This window comes from Coffea arabica, chromosome 11e (genome assembly GCF_036785885.1).
Source record: "Coffea arabica cultivar ET-39 chromosome 11e, Coffea Arabica ET-39 HiFi, whole genome shotgun sequence".
Classification (NCBI taxonomy): Eukaryota; Viridiplantae; Streptophyta; class Magnoliopsida; order Gentianales; family Rubiaceae; genus Coffea; species Coffea arabica.
The window spans coordinates 46,504,490-46,528,719 of record NC_092331.1 but is presented as its reverse complement, the minus strand read 5'-3'; the positions used below and the strand labels follow the sequence as shown (position 1 = coordinate 46,528,719).

Genomic DNA, 24,230 nt, shown 5'->3' with positions numbered 1-24,230 from the left:
AATGTATCACCGCAACTAGGGGTGGCAATTTTCGACACGACCTGAAAACACGACACGAACCTAACACGAAATTAATGGGTTTGGGTTGAGGTTTCGGGAATTCGGGTCAGAATCGGGTTGGACCCGATGAACCCGAAAAGAAAACCGGTCGATTTCGGGTCAACCCGTGGTGACCTGATATGACCCGATATGACCCGTTTACGAATTAAAAATAATTTAATAAACATAAAAATAATTTTATCTAACTAAACTAAGTTATTCTTTTTTTCAAAGGCATTAATTACTTAATCATAAACGAATTTATTTAATTTGTGTGAAGTTGAAATTATTATACTTGGACAAATAATATATTATATTATTTTTCACTTTTGTATTGTTTTAATTTATTTTATATTTTGCTTGGGATAAAACACTTTTACGGTGTTTAATTTATTTTAGATTTGATTTGGAATCATTTATTTAAATTTTTATTACTTGATTATGTAATTAGTTTTGTGAGAAATTGATTTTATTAGAAATTACAGTGATAAATTAATAAATTAAAATTAAGTTTCGGGTCATTTCGGGTCGACCCGCCGCCCCGTAAACCTGAAATTTTCGGTTTCGGGTCAGCATACCTGACCCGTCACGGGTTGGCGGGTCGGGGTTCGGGTCAACAGATTTTCTGGCGGGTCTGTTGACCCGAACCCGACCCGCCAACCTGATTTGGACCCGAATTGCCACCCCTAACTGCAAGCGTGAAGGATTGATTTCATGATAATTTAGAGTTGCGGGATGAGGGAAAAAAACAGGGTGCAAATCAATAACAAAAAAAAATATAAAGTAAATAAATAAAAGCATAAGAGGAAAATGCTTGAATTGACGCTTAAAATGAATTTCGGTCTAGAAAAGCCACACTGCTTCGCAGGACGGGGTAGTTTAAAAGAATAAAGCGAAAGGAACATGGCGGGTGCGATCATACCAGCACTAATGCACCGGATCCCATCAGAACTCCGAAGTTAAGCGTGCTTGGGCGAGAGTAGTACTAGGATGGGTGACCCCCTGGGAAGTCCTCGTGTTGCACCCCTCTCTTTTTTGTTTCGAAATCCAAATTTCCTATTCGTTCTTTATCCTGTAGTAATTTAGCTCCGTCGGAACGATTGCTTAATATTTTGCTTCTTGTCGAAGCGTGAAGGAGGATCTGAAGGCGCGAGACAAATCAGGAACGGTACGGCTCGATCAAAGCCCGGATCGTCGCTCAAATTTGTCGGCGCAAATGTATCACCGCAACTAGGGGTGGCAATTTTCGACACGACCTGAAAACACGACACGAACCTAACACGAAATTAATGGGTTTGGGTTGAGGTTTCGGGAATTCGGGTCAGAATCGGGTTGGACCCGATGAACCCGAAAAGAAAACCGGTCGATTTCGGGTCAACCCGTGGTGACCTGATATGACCCGTTTACGAATTAAAAATAATTTAATAAACATAAAAATAATTTTATCTAACTAAACTAAGTTATTCTTTTTTTCAAAGGCATTAATTACTTAATCCTAAACGAATTTATTTAATTTGTGTGAAGTTGAAATTATTATACTTGGACAAATAATATATTATATTATTTTTCACTTTTGTATAGTTTTAATTTATTTTATATTTTGCTTGGGATAAAACACTTTTACGGTGTTTAATTTATTTTAGATTTGATTTGGAATCATTTATTTAAATTTTTATTACTTGATTATGTAATTAGTTTTGTGAGAAATTGATTTTATCAGAAATTACAGTGATAAATTAATAAATTAAAATTAAGTTTCGGGTCATTTCGGGTCGACCCGCCGCCCCGTAAACCTGAAATTTTCGGGTTCGGGTCAGCATACCTGACCCGTCACGGGTTGGCGGGTCGGGGTTCGGGTCAACAGATTTTCTGGCGGGTCTGTTGACCCGAACCCGACCCGCCAACCTGATTTGGACCCGAATTGCCACCCCTAACTGCAAGCGTGAAGGATTGATTTCATGATAATTTAGAGTTGCGGGATGAGGGAAAAAAACAGGGTGCAAATCAATAACAAAAAAAAATATAAAGTAAATAAATAAAAGGATAAGAGGAAAATGCTTGAATTGACGCTTAAAATGAATTTCGGTCTAGAAAAGCCACACTGCTTCGCAGGACGGGGTAGTTTAAAAGAATAAAGCGAAAGGAACATGGCGGGTGCGATCATACCAGCACTAATGCACCGGATCCCATCAGAACTCCGAAGTTAAGCGTGCTTGGGCGAGAGTAGTACTAGGATGGGTGACCCCCTGGGAAGTCCTCGTGTTGCACCCCTCTCTTTTTTGTTTCGAAATCCAAATTTCCTATTCGTTCTTTATCCTGTAGTAATTTAGCTCCGTCGGAACGATTGCTTAATATTTTGCTTCTTGTCGAAGCGTGAAGGAGGATCTGAAGGCGCGAGACAAATCAGGAACGGTACGGCTCGATCAAAGCCCGGATCGTCGCTCAAATTTGTCGGCGCAAATGTATCACCGCAACTAGGGGTGGCAATTTTCGACACGACCTGAAAACACGACACGAACCTAACACGAAATTAATGGGTTTGGGTTGAGGTTTCGGGAATTCGGGTCAGAATCGGGTTGGACCCGATGAACCCGAAAAGAAAACCGGTCGATTCCGGGTCAACCAGTGGTGACCTGATATGACCCGTTTACGAATTAAAAATAATTTAATAAACATAAAAATAATTTTATCTAACTAAACTAAGTTATTCTTTTTTTCAAAGGCATTAATTACTTAATCCTAAACGAATTTATTTAATTTGTGTGAAGTTGAAATTATTATACTTGGACAAATAATATATTATATTATTTTTCACTTTTGTATTGTTTTAATTTATTTTATATTTTGCTTGGGATAAAACACTTTTACGGTGTTTAATTTATTTTAGATTTGATTTGGAATCATTTATTTAAATTTTTATTACTTGATTATGTAATTAGTTTTGTGAGAAATTGATTTTATTAGAAATTACAGTGATAAATTAATAAATTAAAATTAAGTTTCGGGTCATTTCGGGTCGACCCGCCGCCCCGTAAACCTGAAATTTTCGGTTTCGGGTCAGCATACCTGACCCGTCACGGGTTGGCGGGTCGGGGTTCGGGTCAACAGATTTTCTGGCGGGTCTGTTGACCCGAACCCGACCCGCCAACCTGATTTGGACCCGAATTGCCACCCCTAACTGCAAGCGTGAAGGATTGATTTCATGATAATTTAGAGTTGCGGGATGAGGGAAAAAAACAGGGTGCAAATCAATAACAAAAAAAAATATAAAGTAAATAAATAAAAGGATAAGAGGAAAATGCTTGAATTGACGCTTAAAATGAATTTCGGTCTAGAAAAGCCACACTGCTTCGCAGGACGGGGTAGTTTAAAAGAATAAAGCGAAAGGAACATGGCGGGTGCGATCATACCAGCACTAATGCACCGGATCCCATCAGAACTCCGAAGTTAAGCGTGCTTGGGCGAGAGTAGTACTAGGATGGGTGACCCCCTGGGAAGTCCTCGTGTTGCACCCCTCTCTTTTTTGTTTCGAAATCCAAATTTCCTATTCGTTCTTTATCCTGTAGTAATTTAGCTCCGTCGGAACGATTGCTTAATATTTTGCTTCTTGTCGAAGCGTGAAGGAGGATCTGAAGGCGCGAGACAAATCAGGAACGGTACGGCTCGATCAAAGCCCGGATCGTCGCTCAAATTTGTCGGCGCAAATGTATCACCGCAACTAGGGGTGGCAATTTTCGACACGACCTGAAAACACGACACGAACCTAACACGAAATTAATGGGTTTGGGTTGAGGTTTCGGGAATTCGGGTCAGAATCGGGTTGGACCCGATGAACCCGAAAAGAAAACCGGTCGATTTCGGGTCAACCCGTGGTGACCTGATATGACCCGTTTACGAATTAAAAATAATTTAATAAACATAAAAATAATTTTATCTAACTAAACTAAGTTATTCTTTTTTTCAAAGGCATTAATTACTTAATCCTAAACGAATTTATTTAATTTGTGTGAAGTTGAAATTATTATACTTGGACAAATAATATATTATATTATTTTTCACTTTTGTATAGTTTTAATTTATTTTATATTTTGCTTGGGATAAAACACTTTTACGGTGTTTAATTTATTTTAGATTTGATTTGGAATCATTTATTTAAATTTTTATTACTTGATTATGTAATTAGTTTTGTGAGAAATTGATTTTATCAGAAATTACAGTGATAAATTAATAAATTAAAATTAAGTTTCGGGTCATTTCGGGTCGACCCGCCGCCCCGTAAACCTGAAATTTTCGGGTTCGGGTCAGCATACCTGACCCGTCACGGGTTGGCGGGTCGGGGTTCGGGTCAACAGATTTTCTGGCGGGTCTGTTGACCCGAACCCGACCCGCCAACCTGATTTGGACCCGAATTGCCACCCCTAACTGCAAGCGTGAAGGATTGATTTCATGATAATTTAGAGTTGCGGGATGAGGGAAAAAAACAGGGTGCAAATCAATAACAAAAAAAAATATAAAGTAAATAAATAAAAGGATAAGAGGAAAATGCTTGAATTGACGCTTAAAATGAATTTCGGTCTAGAAAAGCCACACTGCTTCGCAGGACGGGGTAGTTTAAAAGAATAAAGCGAAAGGAACATGGCGGGTGCGATCATACCAGCACTAATGCACCGGATCCCATCAGAACTCCGAAGTTAAGCGTGCTTGGGCGAGAGTAGTACTAGGATGGGTGACCCCCTGGGAAGTCCTCGTGTTGCACCCCTCTCTTTTTTGTTTCGAAATCCAAATTTCCTATTCGTTCTTTATCCTGTAGTAATTTAGCTCCGTCGGAACGATTGCTTAATATTTTGCTTCTTGTCGAAGCGTGAAGGAGGATCTGAAGGCGCGAGACAAATCAGGAACGGTACGGCTCGATCAAAGCCCGGATCGTCGCTCAAATTTGTCGGCGCAAATGTATCACCGCAACTAGGGGTGGCAATTTTCGACACGACCTGAAAACACGACACGAACCTAACACGAAATTAATGGGTTTGGGTTGAGGTTTCGGGAATTCGGGTCAGAATCGGGTTGGACCCGATGAACCCGAAAAGAAAACCGGTCGATTCCGGGTCAACCAGTGGTGACCTGATATGACCCGTTTACGAATTAAAAATAATTTAATAAACATAAAAATAATTTTATCTAACTAAACTAAGTTATTCTTTTTTTCAAAGGCATTAATTACTTAATCCTAAACGAATTTATTTAATTTGTGTGAAGTTGAAATTATTATACTTGGACAAATAATATATTATATTATTTTTCACTTTTGTATAGTTTTAATTTATTTTATATTTTGCTTGGGATAAAACACTTTTACGGTGTTTAATTTATTTTAGATTTGATTTGGAATCATTTATTTAAATTTTTATTACTTGATTATGTAATTAGTTTTGTGAGAAATTGATTTTATCAGAAATTACAGTGATAAATTAATAAATTAAAATTAAGTTTCGGGTCATTTCGGGTCGACCCGCCGCCCCGTAAACCTGAAATTTTCGGGTTCGGGTCAGCATACCTGACCCGTCACGGGTTGGCGGGTCGGGGTTCGGGTCAACAGATTTTCTGGCGGGTCTGTTGACCCGAACCCGACCCGCCAACCTGATTTGGACCCGAATTGCCACCCCTAACTGCAAGCGTGAAGGATTGATTTCATGATAATTTAGAGTTGCGGGATGAGGGAAAAAAACAGGGTGCAAATCAATAACAAAAAAAAATATAAAGTAAATAAATAAAAGGATAAGAGGAAAATGCTTGAATTGACGCTTAAAATGAATTTCGGTCTAGAAAAGCCACACTGCTTCGCAGGACGGGGTAGTTTAAAAGAATAAAGCGAAAGGAATATGGCGGGTGCGATCATACCAGCACTAATGCACCGGATCCCATCAGAACTCCGAAGTTAAGCGTGCTTGGGCGAGAGTAGTACTAGGATGGGTGACCCCCTGGGAAGTCCTCGTGTTGCACCCCTCTCTTTTTTGTTTCGAAATCCAAATTTCCTATTCGTTCTTTATCCTGTAGTAATTTAGCTCCGTCGGAACGATTGCTTAATATTTTGCTTCTTGTCGAAGCGTGAAGGAGGATCTGAAGGCGCGAGACAAATCAGGAACGGTACGGCTCGATCAAAGCCCGGATCGTCGCTCAAATTTGTCGGCGCAAATGTATCACCGCAACTAGGGGTGGCAATTTTCGACACGACCTGAAAACACGACACGAACCTAACACGAAATTAATGGGTTTGGGTTGAGGTTTCGGGAATTCGGGTCAGAATCGGGTTGGACCCGATGAACCCGAAAAGAAAACCGGTCGATTCCGGGTCAACCAGTGGTGACCTGATATGACCCGTTTACGAATTAAAAATAATTTAATAAACATAAAAATAATTTTATCTAACTAAACTAAGTTATTCTTTTTTTCAAAGGCATTAATTACTTAATCCTAAACGAATTTATTTAATTTGTGTGAAGTTGAAATTATTATACTTGGACAAATAATATATTATATTATTTTTCACTTTTGTATTGTTTTAATTTATTTTATATTTTGCTTGGGATAAAACACTTTTACGGTGTTTAATTTATTTTAGATTTGATTTGGAATCATTTATTTAAATTTTTATTACTTGATTATGTAATTAGTTTTGTGAGAAATTGATTTTATTAGAAATTACAGTGATAAATTAATAAATTAAAATTAAGTTTCGGGTCATTTCGGGTCGACCCGCCGCCCCGTAAACCTGAAATTTTCGGTTTCGGGTCAGCATACCTGACCCGTCACGGGTTGGCGGGTCGGGGTTCGGGTCAACAGATTTTCTGGCGGGTCTGTTGACCCGAACCCGACCCGCCAACCTGATTTGGACCCGAATTGCCACCCCTAACTGCAAGCGTGAAGGATTGATTTCATGATAATTTAGAGTTGCGGGATGAGGGAAAAAAACAGGGTGCAAATCAATAACAAAAAAAAATATAAAGTAAATAAATAAAAGCATAAGAGGAAAATGCTTGAATTGACGCTTAAAATGAATTTCGGTCTAGAAAAGCCACACTGCTTCGCAGGACGGGGTAGTTTAAAAGAATAAAGCGAAAGGAACATGGCGGGTGCGATCATACCAGCACTAATGCACCGGATCCCATCAGAACTCCGAAGTTAAGCGTGCTTGGGCGAGAGTAGTACTAGGATGGGTGACCCCCTGGGAAGTCCTCGTGTTGCACCCCTCTCTTTTTTGTTTCGAAATCCAAATTTCCTATTCGTTCTTTATCCTGTAGTAATTTAGCTCCGTCGGAACGATTGCTTAATATTTTGCTTCTTGTCGAAGCGTGAAGGAGGATCTGAAGGCGCGAGACAAATCAGGAACGGTACGGCTCGATCAAAGCCCGGATCGTCGCTCAAATTTGTCGGCGCAAATGTATCACCGCAACTAGGGGTGGCAATTTTCGACACGACCTGAAAACACGACACGAACCTAACACGAAATTAATGGGTTTGGGTTGAGGTTTCGGGAATTCGGGTCAGAATCGGGTTGGACCCGATGAACCCGAAAAGAAAACCGGTCGATTTCGGGTCAACCCGTGGTGACCTGATATGACCCGTTTACGAATTAAAAATAATTTAATAAACATAAAAATAATTTTATCTAACTAAACTAAGTTATTCTTTTTTTCAAAGGCATTAATTACTTAATCCTAAACGAATTTATTTAATTTGTGTGAAGTTGAAATTATTATACTTGGACAAATAATATATTATATTATTTTTCACTTTTGTATAGTTTTAATTTATTTTATATTTTGCTTGGGATAAAACACTTTTACGGTGTTTAATTTATTTTAGATTTGATTTGGAATCATTTATTTAAATTTTTATTACTTGATTATGTAATTAGTTTTGTGAGAAATTGATTTTATCAGAAATTACAGTGATAAATTAATAAATTAAAATTAAGTTTCGGGTCATTTCGGGTCGACCCGCCGCCCCGTAAACCTGAAATTTTCGGGTTCGGGTCAGCATACCTGACCCGTCACGGGTTGGCGGGTCGGGGTTCGGGTCAACAGATTTTCTGGCGGGTCTGTTGACCCGAACCCGACCCGCCAACCTGATTTGGACCCGAATTGCCACCCCTAACTGCAAGCGTGAAGGATTGATTTCATGATAATTTAGAGTTGCGGGATGAGGGAAAAAAACAGGGTGCAAATCAATAACAAAAAAAAATATAAAGTAAATAAATAAAAGGATAAGAGGAAAATGCTTGAATTGACGCTTAAAATGAATTTCGGTCTAGAAAAGCCACACTGCTTCGCAGGACGGGGTAGTTTAAAAGAATAAAGCGAAAGGAACATGGCGGGTGCGATCATACCAGCACTAATGCACCGGATCCCATCAGAACTCCGAAGTTAAGCGTGCTTGGGCGAGAGTAGTACTAGGATGGGTGACCCCCTGGGAAGTCCTCGTGTTGCACCCCTCTCTTTTTTGTTTCGAAATCCAAATTTCCTATTCGTTCTTTATCCTGTAGTAATTTAGCTCCGTCGGAACGATTGCTTAATATTTTGCTTCTTGTCGAAGCGTGAAGGAGGATCTGAAGGCGCGAGACAAATCAGGAACGGTACGGCTCGATCAAAGCCCGGATCGTCGCTCAAATTTGTCGGCGCAAATGTATCACCGCAACTAGGGGTGGCAATTTTCGACACGACCTGAAAACACGACACGAACCTAACACGAAATTAATGGGTTTGGGTTGAGGTTTCGGGAATTCGGGTCAGAATCGGGTTGGACCCGATGAACCCGAAAAGAAAACCGGTCGATTCCGGGTCAACCAGTGGTGACCTGATATGACCCGTTTACGAATTAAAAATAATTTAATAAACATAAAAATAATTTTATCTAACTAAACTAAGTTATTCTTTTTTTCAAAGGCATTAATTACTTAATCCTAAACGAATTTATTTAATTTGTGTGAAGTTGAAATTATTATACTTGGACAAATAATATATTATATTATTTTTCACTTTTGTATAGTTTTAATTTATTTTATATTTTGCTTGGGATAAAACACTTTTACGGTGTTTAATTTATTTTAGATTTGATTTGGAATCATTTATTTAAATTTTTATTACTTGATTATGTAATTAGTTTTGTGAGAAATTGATTTTATCAGAAATTACAGTGATAAATTAATAAATTAAAATTAAGTTTCGGGTCATTTCGGGTCGACCCGCCGCCCCGTAAACCTGAAATTTTCGGGTTCGGGTCAGCATACCTGACCCGTCACGGGTTGGCGGGTCGGGGTTCGGGTCAACAGATTTTCTGGCGGGTCTGTTGACCCGAACCCGACCCGCCAACCTGATTTGGACCCGAATTGCCACCCCTAACTGCAAGCGTGAAGGATTGATTTCATGATAATTTAGAGTTGCGGGATGAGGGAAAAAAACAGGGTGCAAATCAATAACAAAAAAAAATATAAAGTAAATAAATAAAAGGATAAGAGGAAAATGCTTGAATTGACGCTTAAAATGAATTTCGGTCTAGAAAAGCCACACTGCTTCGCAGGACGGGGTAGTTTAAAAGAATAAAGCGAAAGGAACATGGCGGGTGCGATCATACCAGCACTAATGCACCGGATCCCATCAGAACTCCGAAGTTAAGCGTGCTTGGGCGAGAGTAGTACTAGGATGGGTGACCCCCTGGGAAGTCCTCGTGTTGCACCCCTCTCTTTTTTGTTTCGAAATCCAAATTTCCTATTCGTTCTTTATCCTGTAGTAATTTAGCTCCGTCGGAACGATTGCTTAATATTTTGCTTCTTGTCGAAGCGTGAAGGAGGATCTGAAGGCGCGAGACAAATCAGGAACGGTACGGCTCGATCAAAGCCCGGATCGTCGCTCAAATTTGTCGGCGCAAATGTATCACCGCAACTAGGGGTGGCAATTTTCGACACGACCTGAAAACACGACACGAACCTAACACGAAATTAATGGGTTTGGGTTGAGGTTTCGGGAATTCGGGTCAGAATCGGGTTGGACCCGATGAACCCGAAAAGAAAACCGGTCGATTTCGGGTCAACCCGTGGTGACCTGATATGACTCGTTTACGAATTAAAAATAATTTAATAAACATAAAAATAATTTTATCTAACTAAACTAAGTTATTCTTTTTTTCAAAGGCATTAATTACTTAATCCTAAACGAATTTATTTAATTTGTGTGAAGTTGAAATTATTATACTTGGACAAATAATATATTATATTATTTTTCACTTTTGTATTGTTTTAATTTATTTTATATTTTGCTTGGGATAAAACACTTTTACGGTGTTTAATTTATTTTAGATTTGATTTGGAATCATTTATTTAAATTTTTATTACTTGATTATGTAATTAGTTTTGTGAGAAATTGATTTTATCAGAAATTACAGTGATAAATTAATAAATTAAAATTAAGTTTCGGGTCATTTCGGGTCGACCCGCCGCCCCGTAAACCTGAAATTTTCGGGTTCGGGTCAGCATACCTGACCCGTCACGGGTTGGCGGGTCGGGGTTCGGGTCAACAGATTTTCTGGCGGGTCTGTTGACCCGAACCCGACCCGCCAACCTGATTTGGACCCGAATTGCCACCCCTAACTGCAAGCGTGAAGGATTGATTTCATGATAATTTAGAGTTGCGGGATGAGGGAAAAAAACAGGGTGCAAATCAATAACAAAAAAAAATATAAAGTAAATAAATAAAAGGATAAGAGGAAAATGCTTGAATTGACGCTTAAAATGAATTTCGGTCTAGAAAAGCCACACTGCTTCGCAGGACGGGGTAGTTTAAAAGAATAAAGCGAAAGGAACATGGCGGGTGCGATCATACCAGCACTAATGCACCGGATCCCATCAGAACTCCGAAGTTAAGCGTGCTTGGGCGAGAGTAGTACTAGGATGGGTGACCCCCTGGGAAGTCCTCGTGTTGCACCCCTCTCTTTTTTGTTTCGAAATCCAAATTTCCTATTCGTTCTTTATCCTGTAGTAATTTAGCTCCGTCGGAACGATTGCTTAATATTTTGCTTCTTGTCGAAGCGTGAAGGAGGATCTGAAGGCGCGAGACAAATCAGGAACGGTACGGCTCGATCAAAGCCCGGATCGTCGCTCAAATTTGTCGGCGCAAATGTATCACCGCAACTAGGGGTGGCAATTTTCGACACGACCTGAAAACACGACACGAACCTAACACGAAATTAATGGGTTTGGGTTGAGGTTTCGGGAATTCGGGTCAGAATCGGGTTGGACCCGATGAACCCGAAAAGAAAACCGGTCGATTTCGGGTCAACCCGTGGTGACCTGATATGACCCGTTTACGAATTAAAAATAATTTAATAAACATAAAAATAATTTTATCTAACTAAACTAAGTTATTCTTTTTTTCAAAGGCATTAATTACTTAATCCTAAACGAATTTATTTAATTTGTGTGAAGTTGAAATTATTATACTTGGACAAATAATATATTATATTATTTTTCACTTTTGTATAGTTTTAATTTATTTTATATTTTGCTTGGGATAAAACACTTTTACGGTGTTTAATTTATTTTAGATTTGATTTGGAATCATTTATTTAAATTTTTATTACTTGATTATGTAATTAGTTTTGTGAGAAATTGATTTTATCAGAAATTACAGTGATAAATTAATAAATTAAAATTAAGTTTCGGGTCATTTCGGGTCGACCCGCCGCCCCGTAAACCTGAAATTTTCGGGTTCGGGTCAGCATACCTGACCCGTCACGGGTTGGCGGGTCGGGGTTCGGGTCAACAGATTTTCTGGCGGGTCTGTTGACCCGAACCCGACCCGCCAACCTGATTTGGACCCGAATTGCCACCCCTAACTGCAAGCGTGAAGGATTGATTTCATGATAATTTAGAGTTGCGGGATGAGGGAAAAAAACAGGGTGCAAATCAATAACAAAAAAAAATATAAAGTAAATAAATAAAAGGATAAGAGGAAAATGCTTGAATTGACGCTTAAAATGAATTTCGGTCTAGAAAAGCCACACTGCTTCGCAGGACGGGGTAGTTTAAAAGAATAAAGCGAAAGGAACATGGCGGGTGCGATCATACCAGCACTAATGCACCGGATCCCATCAGAACTCCGAAGTTAAGCGTGCTTGGGCGAGAGTAGTACTAGGATGGGTGACCCCCTGGGAAGTCCTCGTGTTGCACCCCTCTCTTTTTTGTTTCGAAATCCAAATTTCCTATTCGTTCTTTATCCTGTAGTAATTTAGCTCCGTCGGAACGATTGCTTAATATTTTGCTTCTTGTCGAAGCGTGAAGGAGGATCTGAAGGCGCGAGACAAATCAGGAACGGTACGGCTCGAGCAAAGCCCGGATCGTCGCTCAAATTTGTCGGCGCAAATGTATCACCGCAACTAGGGGTGGCAATTTTCGACACGACCTGAAAACACGACACGAACCTAACACGAAATTAATGGGTTTGGGTTGAGGTTTCGGGAATTCGGGTCAGAATCGGGTTGGACCCGATGAACCCGAAAAGAAAACCGGTCGATTCCGGGTCAACCAGTGGTGACCTGATATGACCCGTTTACGAATTAAAAATAATTTAATAAACATAAAAATAATTTTATCTAACTAAACTAAGTTATTCTTTTTTTCAAAGGCATTAATTACTTAATCCTAAACGAATTTATTTAATTTGTGTGAAGTTGAAATTATTATACTTGGACAAATAATATATTATATTATTTTTCACTTTTGTATTGTTTTAATTTATTTTATATTTTGCTTGGGATAAAACACTTTTACGGTGTTTAATTTATTTTAGATTTGATTTGGAATCATTTATTTAAATTTTTATTACTTGATTATGTAATTAGTTTTGTGAGAAATTGATTTTATTAGAAATTACAGTGATAAATTAATAAATTAAAATTAAGTTTCGGGTCATTTCGGGTCGACCCGCCGCCCCGTAAACCTGAAATTTTCGGTTTCGGGTCAGCATACCTGACCCGTCACGGGTTGGCGGGTCGGGGTTCGGGTCAACAGATTTTCTGGCGGGTCTGTTGACCCGAACCCGACCCGCCAACCTGATTTGGACCCGAATTGCCACCCCTAACTGCAAGCGTGAAGGATTGATTTCATGATAATTTAGAGTTGCGGGATGAGGGAAAAAAACAGGGTGCAAATCAATAACAAAAAAAAATATAAAGTAAATAAATAAAAGGATAAGAGGAAAATGCTTGAATTGACGCTTAAAATGAATTTCGGTCTAGAAAAGCCACACTGCTTCGCAGGACGGGGTAGTTTAAAAGAATAAAGCGAAAGGAACATGGCGGGTGCGATCATACCAGCACTAATGCACCGGATCCCATCAGAACTCCGAAGTTAAGCGTGCTTGGGCGAGAGTAGTACTAGGATGGGTGACCCCCTGGGAAGTCCTCGTGTTGCACCCCTCTCTTTTTTGTTTCGAAATCCAAATTTCCTATTCGTTCTTTATCCTGTAGTAATTTAGCTCCGTCGGAACGATTGCTTAATATTTTGCTTCTTGTCGAAGCGTGAAGGAGGATCTGAAGGCGCGAGACAAATCAGGAACGGTACGGCTCGATCAAAGCCCGGATCGTCGCTCAAATTTGTCGGCGCAAATGTATCACCGCAACTAGGGGTGGCAATTTTCGACACGACCTGAAAACACGACACGAACCTAACACGAAATTAATGGGTTTGGGTTGAGGTTTCGGGAATTCGGGTCAGAATCGGGTTGGACCCGATGAACCCGAAAAGAAAACCGGTCGATTTCGGGTCAACCCGTGGTGACTTGATATGACCCGTTTACGAATTAAAAATAATTTAATAAACATAAAAATAATTTTATCTAACTAAACTAAGTTATTCTTTTTTTCAAAGGCATTAATTACTTAATCCTAAACGAATTTATTTAATTTGTGTGAAGTTGAAATTATTATACTTGGACAAATAATATATTATATTATTTTTCACTTTTGTATAGTTTTAATTTATTTTATATTTTGCTTGGGATAAAACACTTTTACGGTGTTTAATTTATTTTAGATTTGATTTGGAATCATTTATTTAAATTTTTATTACTTGATTATGTAATTAGTTTTGTGAGAAATTGATTTTATCAGAAATTACAGTGATAAATTAATAAATTAAAATTAAGTTTCGGGTCATTTCGGGTCGACCCGCCGCCCCGTAAACCTGAAATTTTCGGGTTCGGGTCAGCATACCTGACCCGTCACGGGTTGGCGGGTCGGGGTTCGGGTCAACAGATTTTCTGGCGGGTCTGTTGACCCGAACCCGACCCGCCAACCTGATTTGGACCCGAATTGCCACCCCTAACTGCAAGCGTGAAGGATTGATTTCATGATAATTTAGAGTTGCGGGATGAGGGAAAAAAACAGGGTGCAAATCAATAACAAAAAAAAATATAAAGTAAATAAATAAAAGGATAAGAGGAAAATGCTTGAATTGACGCTTAAAATGAATTTCGGTCTAGAAAAGCCACACTGCTTCGCAGGACGGGGTAGTTTAAAAGAATAAAGCGAAAGGAACATGGCGGGTGCGATCATACCAGCACTAATGCACCGGATCCCATCAGAACTCCGAAGTTAAGCGTGCTTGGGCGAGAGTAGTACTAGGATGGGTGACCCCCTGGGAAGTCCTCGTGTTGCACCCCTCTCTTTTTTGTTTCGAAATCCAAATTTCCTATTCGTTCTTTATCCTGTAGTAATTTAGCTCCGTCGGAACGATTGCTTAATATTTTGCTTCTTGTCGAAGCGTGAAGGAGGATCTGAAGGCGCGAGACAAATCAGGAACGGTACGGCTCGATCAAAGCCCGGATCGTCGCTCAAATTTGTCGGCGCAAATGTATCACCGCAACTAGGGGTGGCAATTTTCGACACGACCTGAAAACACGACACGAACCTAACACGAAATTAATGGGTTTGGGTTGAGGTTTCGGGAATTCGGGTCAGAATCGGGTTGGACCCGATGAACCCGAAAAGAAAACCGGTCGATTCCGGGTCAACCAGTGGTGACCTGATATGACCCGTTTACGAATTAAAAATAATTTAATAAACATAAAAATAATTTTATCTAACTAAACTAAGTTATTCTTTTTTTCAAAGGCATTAATTACTTAATCCTAAACGAATTTATTTAATTTGTGTGAAGTTGAAATTATTATACTTGGACAAATAATATATTATATTATTTTTCACTTTTGTATTGTTTTAATTTATTTTATATTTTGCTTGGGATAAAACACTTTTACGGTGTTTAATTTATTTTAGATTTGATTTGGAATCATTTATTTAAATTTTTATTACTTGATTATGTAATTAGTTTTGTGAGAAATTGATTTTATTAGAAATTACAGTGATAAATTAATAAATTAAAATTAAGTTTCGGGTCATTTCGGGTCGACCCGCCGCCCCGTAAACCTGAAATTTTCGGTTTCGGGTCAGCATACCTGACCCGTCACGGGTTGGCGGGTCGGGGTTCGGGTCAACAGATTTTCTGGCGGGTCTGTTGACCCGAACCCGACCCGCCAACCTGATTTGGACCCGAATTGCCACCCCTAACTGCAAGCGTGAAGGATTGATTTCATGATAATTTAGAGTTGCGGGATGAGGGAAAAAAACAGGGTGCAAATCAATAACAAAAAAAAATATAAAGTAAATAAATAAAAGGATAAGAGGAAAATGCTTGAATTGACGCTTAAAATGAATTTCGGTCTAGAAAAGCCACACTGCTTCGCAGGACGGGGTAGTTTAAAAGAATAAAGCGAAAGGAACATGGCGGGTGCGATCATACCAGCACTAATGCACCGGATCCCATCAGAACTCCGAAGTTAAGCGTGCTTGGGCGAGAGTAGTACTAGGATGGGTGACCCCCTGGGAAGTCCTCGTGTTGCACCCCTCTCTTTTTTGTTTCGAAATCCAAATTTCCTATTCGTTCTTTATCCTGTAGTAATTTAGCTCCGTCGGAACGATTGCTTAATATTTTGCTTCTTGTCGAAGCGTGAAGGAGGATCTGAAGGCGCGAGACAAATCAGGAACGGTACGGCTCGATCAAAGCCCGGATCGTCGCTCAAATTTGTCGGCGCAAATGTATCACCGCAACTAGGGGTGGCAATTTTCGACACGACCTGAAAACACGACACGAACCTAACACGAAATTAATGGGTTTGGGTTGAGGTTTCGGGAATTCGGGTCAGAATCGGGTTGGACCCGATGAACCCGAAAAGAAAACCGGTCGATTTCGGGTCAACCCGTGGTGACTTGATATGACCCGTTTACGAATTAAAAATAATTTAATAAACATAAAAATAATTTTATCTAACTAAACTAAGTTATTCTTTTTTTCAAAGGCATTAATTACTTAATCCTAAACGAATTTATTTAATTTGTGTGAAGTTGAAATTATTATACTTGGACAAATAATATATTATATTATTTTTCACTTTTGTATAGTTTTAATTTATTTTATATTTTGCTTGGGATAAAACACTTTTACGGTGTTTAATTTATTTTAGATTTGATTTGGAATCATTTATTTAAATTTTTATTACTTGATTATGTAATTAGTTTTGTGAGAAATTGATTTTATCAGAAATTACAGTGATAAATTAATAAATTAAAATTAAGTTTCGGGTCATTTCGGGTCGACCCGCCGCCCCGTAAACCTGAAATTTTCGGGTTCGGGTCAGCATACCTGACCCGTCACGGGTTGGCGGGTCGGGGTTCGGGTCAACAGATTTTCTGGCGGGTCTGTTGACCCGAACCCGACCCGCCAACCTGATTTGGACCCGAATTGCCACCCCTAACTGCAAGCGTGAAGGATTGATTTCATGATAATTTAGAGTTGCGGGATGAGGGAAAAAAACAGGGTGCAAATCAATAACAAAAAAAAATATAAAGTAAATAAATAAAAGGATAAGAGGAAAATGCTTGAATTGACGCTTAAAATGAATTTCGGTCTAGAAAAGCCACACTGCTTCGCAGGACGGGGTAGTTTAAAAGAATAAAGCGAAAGGAACATGGCGGGTGCGATCATACCAGCACTAATGCACCGGATCCCATCAGAACTCCGAAGTTAAGCGTGCTTGGGCGAGAGTAGTACTAGGATGGGTGACCCCCTGGGAAGTCCTCGTGTTGCACCCCTCTCTTTTTTGTTTCGAAATCCAAATTTCCTATTCGTTCTTTATCCTGTAGTAATTTAGCTCCGTCGGAACGATTGCTTAATATTTTGCTTCTTGTCGAAGCGTGAAGGAGGATCTGAAGGCGCGAGACAAATCAGGAACGGTACGGCTCGATCAAAGCCCGGATCGTCGCTCAAATTTGTCGGCGCAAATGTATCACCGCAACTAGGGGTGGCAATTTTCGACACGACCTGAAAACACGACACGAACCTAACACGAAATTAATGGGTTTGGGTTGAGGTTTCGGGAATTCGGGTCAGAATCGGGTTGGACCCGATGAACCCGAAAAGAAAACCGGTCGATTTCGGGTCAACCCGTGGTGACCTGATATGACCCGATATGACCCGTTTACGAATTAAAAATAATTTAATAAACATAAAAATAATTTTATCTAACTAAACTAAGTTATTCTTTTTTTCAAAGGCATTAATTACTTAATCCTAAACGAATTTATTTAATTTGTGTGAAGTTGAAATTATTATACTTGGACAAATAATATATTATATTATTTTTCACTTTTGTATTGTTTTAATTTATTTTATATTTTGCTTGGGATAAAACACTTTTACGGTGTTTAATTTATTTTAGATTTGATTTGGAATCATTTATTTAAATTTTTATTACTTGATTATGTAATTAGTTTTGTGAGAAATTGATTTTATTAGAAATTACAGTGATAAATTAATAAATTAAAATTAAGTTTCGGGTCATTTCGGGTCGACCCGCCGCCCCGTAAACCTGAAATTTTCGGGTCCGGGTCAGCATACCTGACCCGTCACGGGTTGGCGGGTCGGGGTTCGGGTCAACAGATTTTCTGGCGGGTCTGTTGACCCGAACCCGACCCGCCAACCTGATTTGGACCCGAATTGCCACCCCTAACTGCAAGCGTGAAGGATTGATTTCATGATAATTTAGAGTTGCGGGATGAGGGAAAAAAACAGGGTGCAAATCAATAACAAAAAAAAATATAAAGTAAATAAATAAAAGGATAAGAGGAAAATGCTTGAATTGACGCTTAAAATGAATTTCGGTCTAGAAAAGCCACACTGCTTCGCAGGACGGGGTAGTTTAAAAGAATAACGCGAAAGGAACATGGCGGGTGCGATCATACCAGCACTAATGCACCGGATCCCATCAGAACTCCGAAGTTAAGCGTGCTTGGGCGAGAGTAGTACTAGGATGGGTGACCCCCTGGGAAGTCCTCGTGTTGCACCCCTCTCTTTTTTGTTTCGAAATCCAAATTTCCTATTCGTTCTTTATCCTGTAGTAATTTAGCTCCGTCGGAACGATTGCTTAATATTTTGCTTCTTGTCGAAGCGTGAAGGAGGATCTGAAGGCGCGAGACAAATCAGGAACGGTACGGCTCGATCAAAGCCCGGATCGTCGCTCAAATTTGTCGGCGCAAATGTATCACCGCAACTAGGGGTGGCAATTTTCGACACGACACGAACCTAACACGAAATTAATGGGTTTGGGTTGAGGTTTCGGGAATTCGGGTCAGAATCGGGTTGGACCCGATGAACCCGAAAAGAAAACCGGTCGATTTCGGGTCAACCCGTGGTGACCTGATATGACCCGATATGACCCGTTTACGAATTAAAAATAATTTAATAAACATAAAAATAATTTTATCTAACTAAACTAAGTTATTCTTTTTTTCAAAGGCATTAATTACTTAATCCTAAACGAATTTATTTAATTTGTGTGAAGTTGAAATTATTATACTTGGACAAATAATATATTATATTATTTTTCACTTTTGTATTGTTTTAATTTATTTTATATTTTGCTTGGGATAAAACACTTTTACGGTGTTTAATTTATTTTAGATTTGATTTGGAATCATTTATTTAAATTTTTATTACTTGATTATGTAATTAGTTTTGTGAGAAATTGATTTTATTAGAAATTACAGTGATAAATTAATAAATTAAAATTAAGTTTCGGGTCATTTCGGGTCGACCCGCCGCCCCGTAAACCTGAAATTTTCGGGTCCGGGTCAGCATACCTGACCCGTCACGGGTTGGCGGGTCGGGGTTCGGGTCAACAGATTTTCTGGCGGGTCTGTTGACCCGAACCCGACCCGCCAACCTGATTTGGACCCGAATTGCCACCCCTGACTGCAAGCGTGAAGGATTGATTTCATGATAATTTAGAGTTGCGGGATGAGGGAAAAAAACAGGGTGCAAATCAATAACAAAAAAATATATAAAGTAAATAAATAAAAGGATAAGAGGAAAATGCTTGAATTGACGCTTAAAATGAATTTCGGTCTAGAAAAGCCACACTGCTTCGCAGGACGGGGTAGTTTAAAAGAATAACGCGAAAGGAACATGGCGGGTGCGATCATACCAGCACTAATGCACCGGATCCCATCAGAACTCCGAAGTTAAGCGTGCTTGGGCGAGAGTAGTACTAGGATGGGTGACCCCCTGGGAAGTCCTCGTGTTGCACCCCTCTCTTTTTTGTTTCGAAATCCAAATTTCCTATTCGTTCTTTATCCTGTAGTAATTTAGCTCCGTCGGAACGATTGCTTAATATTTTGCTTCTTGTCGAAGCGTGAAGGAGGATCTGAAGGCGCGAGACAAATCAGGAACGGTACGGCTCGATCAAAGCCCGGATCGTCGCTCAAATTTGTCGGCGCAAATGTATCACCGCAACTAGGGGTGGCAATTTTCGACACGACACGAACCTAACACGAAATTAATGGGTTTGGGTTGAGGTTTCGGGAATTCGGGTCAGAATCGGGTTGGACCCGATGAACCCGAAAAGAAAACCGGTCGATTTCGGGTCAACCCGTGGTGACCTGATATGACCCGATATGACCCGTTTACGAATTAAAAATAATTTAATAAACATAAAAATAATTTTATCTAACTAAACTAAGTTATTCTTTTTTTCAAAGGCATTAATTACTTAATCCTAAACGAATTTATTTAATTTGTGTGAAGTTGAAATTATTATACTTGGACAAATAATATATTATATTATTTTTCACTTTTGTATTGTTTTAATTTATTTTATATTTTGCTTGGGATAAAACACTTTTACGGTGTTTAATTTATTTTAGATTTGATTTGGAATCATTTATTTAAATTTTTATTACTTGATTATGTAATTAGTTTTGTGAGAAATTGATTTTATTAGAAATTACAGTGATAAATTAATAAATTAAAATTAAGTTTCGGGTCATTTCGGGTCGACCCGCCGCCCCGTAAACCTGAAATTTTCGGGTCCGGGTCAGCATACCTGACCCGTCACGGGTTGGCGGGTCGGGGTTCGGGTCAACAGATTTTCTGGCGGGTCTGTTGACCCGAACCCGACCCGCCAACCTGATTTGGACCCGAATTGCCACCCCTAACTGCAAGCGTGAAGGATTGATTTCATGATAATTTAGAGTTGCGGGATGAGGGAAAAAAACAGGGTGCAAATCAATAACAAAAAAAAATATAAAGTAAATAAATAAAAGGATAAGAGGAAAATGCTTGAATTGACGCTTAAAATGAATTTCGGTCTAGAAAAGCCACACTGCTTCGCAGGACGGGGTAGTTTAAAAGAATAACGCGAAAGGAACATGGCGGGTGCGATCATACCAGCACTAATGCACCGGATCCCATCAGAACTCCGAAGTTAAGCGTGCTTGGGCGAGAGTAGTACTAGGATGGGTGACCCCCTGGGAAGTCCTCGTGTTGCACCCCTCTCTTTTTTGTTTCGAAATCCAAATTTCCTATTCGTTCTTTATCCTGTAGTAATTTAGCTCCGTCGGAACGATTGCTTAATATTTTGCTTCTTGTCGAAGCGTGAAGGAGGATCTGAAGGCGCGAGACAAATCAGGAACGGTACGGCTCGATCAAAGCCCGGATCGTCGCTCAAATTTGTCGGCGCAAATGTATCACCGCAACTAGGGGTGGCAATTTTCGACACGACACGAACCTAACACGAAATTAATGGGTTTGGGTTGAGGTTTCGGGAATTCGGGTCAGAATCGGGTTGGACCCGATGAACCCGAAAAGAAAACCGGTCGATTTCGGGTCAACCCGTGGTGACCTGATATGACCCGATATGACCCGTTTACGAATTAAAAATAATTTAATAAACATAAAAATAATTTTATCTAACTAAACTAAGTTATTCTTTTTTTCAAAGGCATTAATTACTTAATCCTAAACGAATTTATTTAATTTGTGTGAAGTTGAAATTATTATACTTGGACAAATAATATATTATATTATTTTTCACTTTTGTATTGTTTTAATTTATTTTATATTTTGCTTGGGATAAAACACTTTTACGGTGTTTAATTTATTTTAGATTTGATTTGGAATCATTTATTTAAATTTTTATTACTTGATTATGTAATTAGTTTTGTGAGAAATTGATTTTATTAGAAATTACAGTGATAAATTAATAAATTAAAATTAAGTTTCGGGTCATTTCGGGTCGACCCGCCGCCCCGTAAACCTGAAATTTTCGGGTCCGGGTCAGCATACCTGACCCGTCACGGGTTGGCGGGTCGGGGTTCGGGTCAACAGATTTTCTGGCGGGTCTGTTGACCCGAACCCGACCCGCCAACCTGATTTGGACCCGAATTGCCACCCCTGACTGCAAGCGTGAAGGATTGATTTCATGATAATTTAGAGTTGCGGGATGAGGGAAAAAAACAGGGTGCAAATCAATAACAAAAAAATATATAAAGTAAATAAATAAAAGGATAAGAGGAAAATGCTTGAATTGACGCTTAAAATGAATTTCGGTCTAGAAAAGCCACACTGCTTCGCAGGACGGGGTAGTTTAAAAGAATAACGCGAAAGGAACATGGCGGGTGCGATCATACCAGCACTAATGCACCGGATCCCATCAGAACTCCGAAGTTAAGCGTGCTTGGGCGAGAGTAGTACTAGGATGGGTGACCCCCTGGGAAGTCCTCGTGTTGCACCCCTCTCTTTTTTGTTTCGAAATCCAAATTTCCTATTCGTTCTTTATCCTGTAGTAATTTAGCTCCGTCGGAACGATTGCTTAATATTTTGCTTCTTGTCGAAGCGTGAAGGAGGATCTGAAGGCGCGAGACAAATCAGGAACGGTACGGCTCGATCAAAGCCCGGATCGTCGCTCAAATTTGTCGGCGCAAATGTATCACCGCAACTAGGGGTGGCAATTTTCGACACGACACGAACCTAACACGAAATTAATGGGTTTGGGTTGAGGTTTCGGGAATTCGGGTCAGAATCGGGTTGGACCCGATGAACCCGAAAAGAAAACCGGTCGATTTCGGGTCAACCCGTGGTGACCTGATATGACCCGATATGACCCGTTTACGAATTAAAAATAATTTAATAAACATAAAAATAATTTTATCTAACTAAACTAAGTTATTCTTTTTTTCAAAGGCATTAATTACTTAATCCTAAACGAATTTATTTAATTTGTGTGAAGTTGAAATTATTATACTTGGACAAATAATATATTATATTATTTTTCACTTTTGTATTGTTTTAATTTATTTTATATTTTGCTTGGGATAAAACACTTTTACGGTGTTTAATTTATTTTAGATTTGATTTGGAATCATTTATTTAAATTTTTATTACTTGATTATGTAATTAGTTTTGTGAGAAATTGATTTTATTAGAAATTACAGTGATAAATTAATAAATTAAAATTAAGTTTCGGGTCATTTCGGGTCGACCCGCCGCCCCGTAAACCTGAAATTTTCGGGTCCGGGTCAGCATACCTGACCCGTCACGGGTTGGCGGGTCGGGGTTCGGGTCAACAGATTTTCTGGCGGGTCTGTTGACCCGAACCCGACCCGCCAACCTGATTTGGACCCGAATTGCCACCCCTAACTGCAAGCGTGAAGGATTGATTTCATGATAATTTAGAGTTGCGGGATGAGGGAAAAAAACAGGGTGCAAATCAATAACAAAAAAAAATATAAAGTAAATAAATAAAAGGATAAGAGGAAAATGCTTGAATTGACGCTTAAAATGAATTTCGGTCTAGAAAAGCCACACTGCTTCGCAGGACGGGGTAGTTTAAAAGAATAACGCGAAAGGAACATGGCGGGTGCGATCATACCAGCACTAATGCACCGGATCCCATCAGAACTCCGAAGTTAAGCGTGCTTGGGCGAGAGTAGTACTAGGATGGGTGACCCCCTGGGAAGTCCTCGTGTTGCACCCCTCTCTTTTTTGTTTCGAAATCCAAATTTCCTATTCGTTCTTTATCCTGTAGTAATTTAGCTCCGTCGGAACGATTGCTTAATATTTTGCTTCTTGTCGAAGCGTGAAGGAGGATCTGAAGGCGCGAGACAAATCAGGAACGGTACGGCTCGATCAAAGCCCGGATCGTCGCTCAAATTTGTCGGCGCAAATGTATCACCGCAACTAGGGGTGGCAATTTTCGACACGACACGAACCTAACACGAAATTAATGGGTTTGGGTTGAGGTTTCGGGAATTCGGGTCAGAATCGGGTTGGACCCGATGAACCCGAAAAGAAAACCGGTCGATTTCGGGTCAACCCGTGGTGACCTGATATGACCCGATATGACCCGTTTACGAATTAAAAATAATTTAATAAACATAAAAATAATTTTATCTAACTAAACTAAGTTATTCTTTTTTTCAAAGGCATTAATTACTTAATCCTAAACGAATTTATTTAATTTGTGTGAAGTTGAAATTATTATACTTGGACAAATAATATATTATATTATTTTTCACTTTTGTATTGTTTTAATTTATTTTATATTTTGCTTGGGATAAAACACTTTTACGGTGTTTAATTTATTTTAGATTTGATTTGGAATCATTTATTTAAATTTTTATTACTTGATTATGTAATTAGTTTTGTGAGAAATTGATTTTATTAGAAATTACAGTGATAAATTAATAAATTAAAATTAAGTTTCGGGTCATTTCGGGTCGACCCGCCGCCCCGTAAACCTGAAATTTTC

General features: G+C 39.2%; 19 non-coding genes across 19 annotated transcripts; all 19 read left to right on the top strand.

Moving 5' to 3' along the window:
* The first annotated feature begins 947 nt into the window (after positions 1-947).
* Positions 948-1,066, top strand: LOC140029770 (5S ribosomal RNA). Its single transcript, XR_011833685.1, has one exon. It is a non-coding gene; the product is annotated as a 5S ribosomal RNA (ribosomal RNA).
* Positions 1,067-2,191: 1,125 nt separating this feature from the next.
* Positions 2,192-2,310, top strand: LOC140029769 (5S ribosomal RNA). Its single transcript, XR_011833684.1, has one exon. It is a non-coding gene; the product is annotated as a 5S ribosomal RNA (ribosomal RNA).
* A 1,125-nt stretch (positions 2,311-3,435) lies between these two features.
* On the top strand, positions 3,436-3,554 carry LOC140029768 (5S ribosomal RNA). Its single transcript, XR_011833683.1, has one exon. It is a non-coding gene; the product is annotated as a 5S ribosomal RNA (ribosomal RNA).
* A 1,125-nt stretch (positions 3,555-4,679) lies between these two features.
* On the top strand, positions 4,680-4,798 carry LOC140029767 (5S ribosomal RNA). The gene has a single exon (XR_011833682.1). It is a non-coding gene; the product is annotated as a 5S ribosomal RNA (ribosomal RNA).
* A 1,125-nt stretch (positions 4,799-5,923) lies between these two features.
* Positions 5,924-6,042, top strand: LOC140029766 (5S ribosomal RNA). The gene has a single exon (XR_011833681.1). It is a non-coding gene; the product is annotated as a 5S ribosomal RNA (ribosomal RNA).
* Positions 6,043-7,167: 1,125 nt separating this feature from the next.
* LOC140029765 (5S ribosomal RNA) lies at positions 7,168-7,286 on the top strand. The gene has a single exon (XR_011833680.1). It is a non-coding gene; the product is annotated as a 5S ribosomal RNA (ribosomal RNA).
* Positions 7,287-8,411: 1,125 nt separating this feature from the next.
* LOC140029763 (5S ribosomal RNA) lies at positions 8,412-8,530 on the top strand. The gene has a single exon (XR_011833678.1). It is a non-coding gene; the product is annotated as a 5S ribosomal RNA (ribosomal RNA).
* A 1,125-nt stretch (positions 8,531-9,655) lies between these two features.
* Positions 9,656-9,774, top strand: LOC140029762 (5S ribosomal RNA). The gene has a single exon (XR_011833677.1). It is a non-coding gene; the product is annotated as a 5S ribosomal RNA (ribosomal RNA).
* Positions 9,775-10,899: 1,125 nt separating this feature from the next.
* Positions 10,900-11,018, top strand: LOC140029761 (5S ribosomal RNA). The gene has a single exon (XR_011833676.1). It is a non-coding gene; the product is annotated as a 5S ribosomal RNA (ribosomal RNA).
* A 1,125-nt stretch (positions 11,019-12,143) lies between these two features.
* LOC140029760 (5S ribosomal RNA) lies at positions 12,144-12,262 on the top strand. The gene has a single exon (XR_011833675.1). It is a non-coding gene; the product is annotated as a 5S ribosomal RNA (ribosomal RNA).
* Positions 12,263-13,387: 1,125 nt separating this feature from the next.
* LOC140029759 (5S ribosomal RNA) lies at positions 13,388-13,506 on the top strand. The gene has a single exon (XR_011833674.1). It is a non-coding gene; the product is annotated as a 5S ribosomal RNA (ribosomal RNA).
* Positions 13,507-14,631: 1,125 nt separating this feature from the next.
* Positions 14,632-14,750, top strand: LOC140029758 (5S ribosomal RNA). Its single transcript, XR_011833673.1, has one exon. It is a non-coding gene; the product is annotated as a 5S ribosomal RNA (ribosomal RNA).
* A 1,125-nt stretch (positions 14,751-15,875) lies between these two features.
* On the top strand, positions 15,876-15,994 carry LOC140029757 (5S ribosomal RNA). Its single transcript, XR_011833672.1, has one exon. It is a non-coding gene; the product is annotated as a 5S ribosomal RNA (ribosomal RNA).
* A 1,125-nt stretch (positions 15,995-17,119) lies between these two features.
* On the top strand, positions 17,120-17,238 carry LOC140029756 (5S ribosomal RNA). The gene has a single exon (XR_011833671.1). It is a non-coding gene; the product is annotated as a 5S ribosomal RNA (ribosomal RNA).
* A 1,135-nt stretch (positions 17,239-18,373) lies between these two features.
* Positions 18,374-18,492, top strand: LOC140029755 (5S ribosomal RNA). The gene has a single exon (XR_011833670.1). It is a non-coding gene; the product is annotated as a 5S ribosomal RNA (ribosomal RNA).
* A 1,122-nt stretch (positions 18,493-19,614) lies between these two features.
* Positions 19,615-19,733, top strand: LOC140029754 (5S ribosomal RNA). The gene has a single exon (XR_011833669.1). It is a non-coding gene; the product is annotated as a 5S ribosomal RNA (ribosomal RNA).
* Positions 19,734-20,855: 1,122 nt separating this feature from the next.
* LOC140029752 (5S ribosomal RNA) lies at positions 20,856-20,974 on the top strand. The gene has a single exon (XR_011833667.1). It is a non-coding gene; the product is annotated as a 5S ribosomal RNA (ribosomal RNA).
* Positions 20,975-22,096: 1,122 nt separating this feature from the next.
* On the top strand, positions 22,097-22,215 carry LOC140029751 (5S ribosomal RNA). The gene has a single exon (XR_011833666.1). It is a non-coding gene; the product is annotated as a 5S ribosomal RNA (ribosomal RNA).
* Positions 22,216-23,337: 1,122 nt separating this feature from the next.
* Positions 23,338-23,456, top strand: LOC140029750 (5S ribosomal RNA). Its single transcript, XR_011833665.1, has one exon. It is a non-coding gene; the product is annotated as a 5S ribosomal RNA (ribosomal RNA).
* The last annotated feature ends 774 nt before the right edge of the window (positions 23,457-24,230 follow it).